This window comes from Anas acuta, chromosome 2 (genome assembly GCF_963932015.1).
Source record: "Anas acuta chromosome 2, bAnaAcu1.1, whole genome shotgun sequence".
Lineage (NCBI taxonomy): Eukaryota > Metazoa > Chordata > Aves > Anseriformes > Anatidae > Anas > Anas acuta.
In genome coordinates, this window is record NC_088980.1 from 145,560,421 (window position 1) to 145,568,441 (window position 8,021).

Here is an 8,021-nt window from a genome sequence, read left to right on the forward strand (position 1 = left end):
TTCCTAAAAGTAATTATATTAAAAATGTTAAAGGAATGTTTATTTTCTTAAACAGTAATACAGTGCAGTATTGCTGAAACTGCATGAGGAATCCCCAAATAAGATTTATCTCAGTGTTGTGTGCACAGATTAGTGCATGCGTATATGTTCCACTTGATTAGGACCTCATTGGCATAATACCAACATGTTACTGATTTCTAATTATTATAAATATATGGTATTAGCTGAATTATATTAATGTTTTACACATCACCTGGGATGTTATGAATAAAAAGAAATAAGAAAAAAAAAAACAAAAACAAACAAACAAACAGTTTGTATATTTTAAGAGAGAGTAAGCAATACTGGTATTTAAATGAATGGATCAGGGTTTAAAGGGTGGATTTACCTATAGGTGCTTGATACCATTGTGGCTTCCCACTTAGAATTTGTTGATAAGCAGGGTTACAATAATTTGGCAAAATAAATGAGAATGTATTTTGGGAAGATATGTCACATCAGAATCCTCTATTTAATATTAAGGAACGTCTGTATGTCTAATAACTTATACATAAGTAAGAAAAGTTCAGCTCTAAATGTCAAAATCTTTACAATAGCTTTTTTAGCTGTTTCATTGTGGTCATTGACCTTAAGATTGTTTAAATTAAATGCCATGCTTTGTTAATTAAGTGTAACAATATTTATCTTAATTATCTCTGGAATGAGCTGGGGAGAGTAGACATTATTGAATAGAACACACACAGACTTGAACCCAAACAGAAAGGAAATGCTTATTTAATGGAGTGAAGAAGTTTGCAGAATAGCATGTTATCTTGCGCTGAAATGCAATCGTCTGTAGTGCTACTGTATATATACTGTGGTGTATAGCCATTGCACTCATCTATTCTTCTGTTGGTTCCCCACTCTCTCAGAAGACAGTTAGATGGTGCCCAATAAATGATGATCTAATGGCCTCGTCTGATCATATTTACATGAGAAATTCACAAGGATATATGATACCTGAAATAGGTGTATTCTGTTGGAAAAGCTCTTGCATATTAGCTCTGAAAAAGCAGGGGACATGTTCCTTTGTAATAATATTTGAATACTGGCAGAGGAGTGGAGGCCCACTTGGTTATTGAAGGACTTTCAGAATTGATTTCTTGTCTCAGTCTCATGGAAGCTATAAAGGGGACAAACAGAGTAGCTGAAACCAGATTTATTCTCTGCAAAGTGGTTGAGAACTTTAAAAGACAGTGCCAAGACAGGAGAAAGACTACACCCAACGGAGATCAAAAGAAGTGCGGTAGCTTAAAAAGCAAACTCCTGCAAGAGAGGCTGTAAAGTTGCTTGTGGGAACCACACTCCTTTTGGTCATATAGCTGGGTGTCTGAGAAAGCTGGGACAGCCATAAAGGGATGTAGAATGCATGCTGGCTTTTTAAAAATGCTTTTTTCTCTCCATGTTTTAATCCTGTAGTTAATTTAAACAATATTTTGGTCTGAAAAAGTCTGCTTTGTCCCCAGTTTTCACACAGATTCTCAGAAAGAAGGTGCAGCTGGTGTCTGGACTTAGTCAGAGCTACTGAATTTAGAGGGCCTGGTCTTAGAACAGGAAATGTGTTGGATTTCACCCCTCCAAGGAATTGTACCTCTTCTGACAGCTGCAGGAGGGAGGTGAGGAATGGCCTTTTGGGACAGCACGGATATATTGACACATTGATGGCAAGTGTAACCAATAATGTACGTTTTCTCACAGTCCACTTTTCTCAATTAAAAATATTTATATCTGTTTAGTGCTGGTGAGCTTTTCCCTACATGAAAAAGTTATTGACATGCACTTGACATGTAGAAGATATTTCTTTTGTAAAAAAAAAAAAAAAAAAGGTGTTGCCCGTTCACCATTTCTGAATTAATTAATACATTTCATATCTTCATATTCCTGAGCTCATTTTTTCATGCCTTAACAAAACAAATCAGAGCAATAATAATTATTCTCTTAAAGCAAGTCCTGGGAAATTTCTCAAGGTCTTTCCTCTTGGTTATTCGGCCCACTAGACTGTGAGCACTGATCTTGATTTTTGACCATCTGATCTTGATTTGCTAACATTGATTTGCTAACTTTTTCTAGCAAAGACAGTATGACATCCTTAAAGTTACGGTAAACTTCAGCACGTAACCATCTGTTTGGATTCCTCAGTTAAAGGGTGACAATTACAGCTGAAAGCATCTTTAGACCAAGGGAAGAACTGAGCTTACACTTCTGGCAAATGCCTAACTCTAGAGAAGAGCACGTGGCTGTGAATGCTGCTTCCATCACAGCATACAAATTCTCGCTGCATTTCTTGTGTTTCTCTTGGCTTGCGTAAACAGGTTTCCACTCAGCTTGCAGGCTTTTATAGACTTTCCCCATGAGAAGTAGACGGGGTCTCAGCCAGAAGCCCCATGGCTGTGGGTTATAATACATGACCAGGGCTTAGACTCATCCTTAGACTAATTTTAGTCCTCTAACAGTGGCATTTATCTTCAGAAACTAATGACTATATAGTTCAGTTGGGCTGCATGGGGAGCTGAAGCACACACAAGATTTGAGTTTCTCTGAAGTTGTCTTGCCTCTTTTTGTTAATTGCAGGAAGAGTTTGGGACATACAGCCTTGAAATCTAGGCAATTCAGTTATATTTCCAGAATTGTGTGGGACAAATCTTCACACAAGTGTCTAAATTTTGGGTGTTGCTATGCTCAACATTACAATTCCTTGTTCCTTTTTTTTTTTTTTTTTCTTTTTTTTTTCCCCCCCCCATTGGGAATTTGCTGTTTCAATGCTAAATTTCTAGGTTTCTATAGAACGTGGATTAATATCTAGGGATTACTTTGTATGTCTAAGCATAGGTATCTAGTGCCCTATGAGATGTCCTAGTGCATGCAGAATACCCTTGTGTAAGGATGGCAGGCCTGTGCAAAACCTGTGCTTTTCTAGAGAAGCAGCTGAAGGACAGGAAAAATACCTTATGTCACCTAAAATTATGTTAGACATTTCTCTTTTGGCAACTGAATTCAGCCCCTACTAGTATGAAGTGAATTTGGAAGAAAGAAATGGGATTTAGTTGCCTTACACCCTGGTAATTCCAGCTTTTTCACTTGAAAATCTTAGTTCATGTTATCCCTGACATCGGGTAACAAACATAGTCAATCAATACCTCACTGAGGTGTTTCAGCTTTAGTTTTTGCACGTCAGTCTTTGTGAGCCCATCTCTACAGATTGAATTGTATGTTTGCACAGATGCAGGTCCGGGAAAGTTGCTGTCTATTAAAATATATATATTAATAGCTTCCCTGAGCTCCCTCTGTGATACCATAGGTCATCAAAATATTTCCTTAGAACAAAAAAATCTTTCTCTCTCTCCCCCTCTCTCTCTTGTAAAGCACATCTTGAGAGAAGCACTACCTCATCAAACTATTCTGTAAGAGAGTGCTTCCCTCCTCTTCCTTTGAGCCATATTTCACTGTCATATGTAAAACAGATGTTATGAATTAAGACAAACTACCAACAAAGTATGAATAAAACAACTGCTCTATATTTACTGTTGGAGGTAGCTGAGATGGTTATAAATACTTGTCTTTACATTGGAGAGACACGAGTTTGGTGAATGGACAACTTGGTGGATAAGGAATTGTCTGGATGGTTGCACTCAAATAGTTGCAGTCAACAGCTCAAAGTCTAAGTGGAGACTAGTGACGAGTGGGGTTCCTCGGGGGAACTGGAAGGTGTCTGTGCCCATGGCAGGGGGATTGGAACTAGTTGATCTTTAAGGTCCCTTCCAACACAAGGCATTCTATAAATCTATGGAAGACCAGTTGACTAGCAGCAAAAGCCAAAGAGAACTACCAGACATTTAACATTCCTCTCTTTTCCTTCCCAATATCTGCACTTCAGTAATGTTTTGCTCACAGTAAACTCTTTTGAATTCATTACACATAGACTGGTGACAAGACAATCATTATAGACTAGACTGAAGTCTCAGCAGATGAAGACAGGATGGATCAAACACTCCTAGGTAAATCAGATCAATGAAACATATTCAGACAAAATAAACAAAGATCTCATTCAGGGCTTTGAATGGTTTACTGCTGACTTTACACTGTTCTGGCTGCATCAGCACATCTTCCTCATGTAGGTACAAGTTATAGCTTATATAAGTTTTCCAGGAAAATAAACCAACTTCTTGTAATAATAAAAAAGTAATAATAATAATTAACTGGTCTAATCCATGCCATGGTTGCCAAATCATGTGAACAACCATGCTCACAGCCAGCTTGAGTGCAGTGGGATTCCTTGTTGCAGCCTCAACATCAGATGATCAAGTTTATGTTGTGTCAGGTGTTTGCTGGCCCTGGGTGCAAGATAGGTCCACACATGCATATTGGCACCCAGTAATTAAAACTTAGCAGAAGCACAACTGATTTTCCAGCCTCTCATTAGCCTGGATGACTGGGAGCTGGCAGTATTGACACACTTTTGTGCTGATATAGCTTGTATTTGCCTTCGGGTTTTTGCTGTTATAGGCATGATGTAAAAAAATCAAAATTTTAGCTAACTATCTATGTTGGTAGAAGTATAGTCCTGGTCAAATAAAGACAGAAACATTTTAAATGATGCTTAAATCCGTTACTGTAAACTTACAGGTGAAAGTGGCTAGTTTCCTTCATGGTTAACTTTCATACTTGTACTATGAGCTAAAGATTGGCAGAAGATGTGGAAGTGAAAAAAAAAAAAGACTTGTTATTGTTTATTTGTTTTCTATTTCTTCCTTCTCTCTGAATATTTGAAAGCTACTATGACTTCATCGCATGATCATTTTTAAAAATGGAAAGTGAATTTATATTTACAGGTTATTTGCATGCACTCAGTAAGGTTGGATTCATATCATTAAAAGAATACATCAGTTATCTATTTTGACTTACAGCCTTTGACCTTGCACAAAAATGAAATCACTCAAACTCATTTTTTTTTTCTGTTACACAGCTAAGAAGAACACATGTACTCAGAAGCAGTTAAAAACCACAATTACTAGGTTTGCATCATTTGCCATGGCAATAAAAAACATATGAAAATGATGAATAATGTGCAGGAAAGCTCTGCTGTGATCACCATAGCAGTTTTAAAATGTGTACCTGCATATGTTTTATTCACTGTATGCTGGAGATTGCCTGATGCAAATTAATTTGGTAGAAATGTGAGCAGATAGCCACAGCTGCACTTCACAATTTTCCAGCAATCCTACTAAGAAAGATCTACAACTTTTACCACAAATGGCTATGCTGAGGCAGACATCAGTACCGAAATAAACTGGTCATCAGTTTACCATGGGGTTACTCATAAATGTATTGGATATTGGATTTTGAGTTGGTTTTGAAGTCAGATTGTTTATCGCTCCAAAGAGACATGTTAGAAATCATTCTATCAAAATTCATTACTGGAATTAATTTTAGGTTACTCCATTGCCTACAAGATTTCACATCTTTTGCCTTCCATAATATTTATTCTGGTTCCCAAAGGATAATATCTTATGAATTACTTCATAGGTTTAAGGAAGAAGTAATTTTTTGAAGTATTACTTTGGCTAAATATTTAAGCCATTTGTGACTACAAGTTAAGCTTTTAATTTAAATGATAAAATGTGCATTCAGCAAACTGAGGTGCCTCTTTTAGCCTTACTATTTATTGTTCTTTATAATATTATTGGCAGAAAAATGAGGTGAGTGAACTTAGAGGACAGACCTGTCAGGGTTCAGGAGGGAAAGAAACGCTATGGAGTCAGCCCTATGCTGAAGGTTTGCCTCTAAAAACACAGTTTAAAACAAAGATTCCCCTGGCCGATCATGACAACAGGTTTTGTCTCATCTTCAGAGAGATTTTTTGTACAACATTAAATCAAGATTTCAAAGCTGAAGAGTATGGGCAATGATGAAGAATGAAGTTTGTTGAGTGTGGTTTTAACAGTTAATTGAATGCTTCATAACAGTCTTGCACCCAGTGACGAAGAATACAAGCAGACCCCATATTTCTTTCCCATTCATTTGTTGACTCATTTAATCTAACCTCTGAAAAAAAAAATTGTCTCTGTAGATTTTTTTTTTGGCCTCCAGATAGCTCTGTAATAAACAAGAAGAATATTTGAGAAAGGAACAAATTATAACTTGTTCTGCTAAAAGCTTGAGATAATGTTTATTTTTCTTTTTTGATTCTGTCTTTTGTGAGAGATATTGCCTATAGTCAGAAGTGAACAACTCTGTGAACAAGTGAGCACAAGAAGTAAGGCAGAGGAGAAGTGTGTGAGTGCTTTGCTGGACATTAAGCTTGCTTATCCTCACTAGTCTGATCAGCTCATTTCCCACTGGCTTCAAAATCAAGTCTCCCATTTAGTCCACATCATATTATTTAACTCTTCTTCTCTTAATAATAATGTACTGGAAAGACAGGAAAAAGGTGTCAAATTAAAAGTGTTTACTGTTTCTTCTAATTTTGTTGTAATGGAAAAGAAAGAAAAATAAAAAGCAGACATTTGTTTAGTTCAGGAAACTACTCTGCCGTTTTTTAATTCACAACATCTTAAATCAGGAATTTCATGTTTAGCTGGTTTCCAAAAATGGAAGCCAACAAAGCCTTATAGAGGTTGATGAGCACTGTACTGACACAGCTCTGTGCTCATTGTTCTCGTCTGGGGGCTTTATGGACATATCAATTGCATCCTGCAAACACATGGTAGATATCAAACCAAGCCAGCTGCCCTGTTATTCAAGGCTATGACATTTTATACACTGCTCTAGCACTTCTACCATTCTGCAGAACACCTTATTTTAAGATGCAATAGGAGTGAAAATTACCTTAGACAACTTCCTAAGACAGTATTTAATTGTTAAGACCTGTGGAGAACTTTGGAGGGATGATGCTACAGAGCAAACTACCCTGCTTGAAGGTGTTGAGAGTGCCTGGACAGGGGTATTAGCCACTTCTGGAGGGCAGATGATAGTGTTTGTTCACCAGGGACATTCTATCTGACTACAGCCATATTCAGATGGCAGTGAATCTAGGCCTTTAAAATAGAAGAGACCTCATTGAGTGAGTCTCATTTTGTCTGAACTGATTTGAGTATTTCTGCTGTAAATCAAGTCTTACATAGTGTTTGCCTATACAGCCCTGAAGCAGGTCACATAAATGAAAGCTTAATCCTGGGCAGTGCTGGTCAAGATTTGTTAGTTGAATATTTCTCAGCTGTGAAGTAAGAACGTGGAAACTATAGGAAATATTCATGTTTGTGGGTGAGACAGTGAGCAAAAATGGATGAGAGAATGGAAAACAATCAGTTGTCTCACATATGGCCCAGGAGACCAGGGAGGTTGCCTCTAAAGCAGGTCTGAGCTTCAGGGTCTCTCTTTCTACATAGGCAACAGCAGATGAGCCACAACTTCCATCTTTCCCAATGGAAGATTTTTGGGGGATTTTTGTAAAATGGGGTAACCTCAGGCTGGCAGCCAGCCATCTAGTGGGGATCCACCAGGCTCCATTTTAGGAGCAGTTCTCTTTAATATGTTCATAAATGACTTGGATGTAGGACTTGAGGGTATACTAAGAGACTGTGGGTGTCATTAAATTAGGAGGAGCTGTTGACTCTCTCAGGAATAGAGAGGCCTTGCAAAGAGATCCTGAAAATTTAGAGAGCCTAGCAATCACTGACTGCAAGAAGTTTATCAAGAACTAGTGCCAGACTCTGCACCTGGGAAGGGGCAACCTGTACATACAGTCTGGAGGACAAGAAACTGCAGATCCCATGGAAAGCGATCTGGGGGCTGGTCAACAGCCAGTTGAATATGAGTCAATAGTGTGCCCTGCCAGCCAAAAGGGCCAGCTGTATCCTGAGGTGCATCAAGCACAGCACTGCTAGCTGGCTGTCGGAAGTGATCGACCCACTTTGCTCTGCGCTGGTGTGGACTCACCTTGAGTACTGCGTGCAGTTTTGGGTGCCACAGTATAAGAAGGCCAT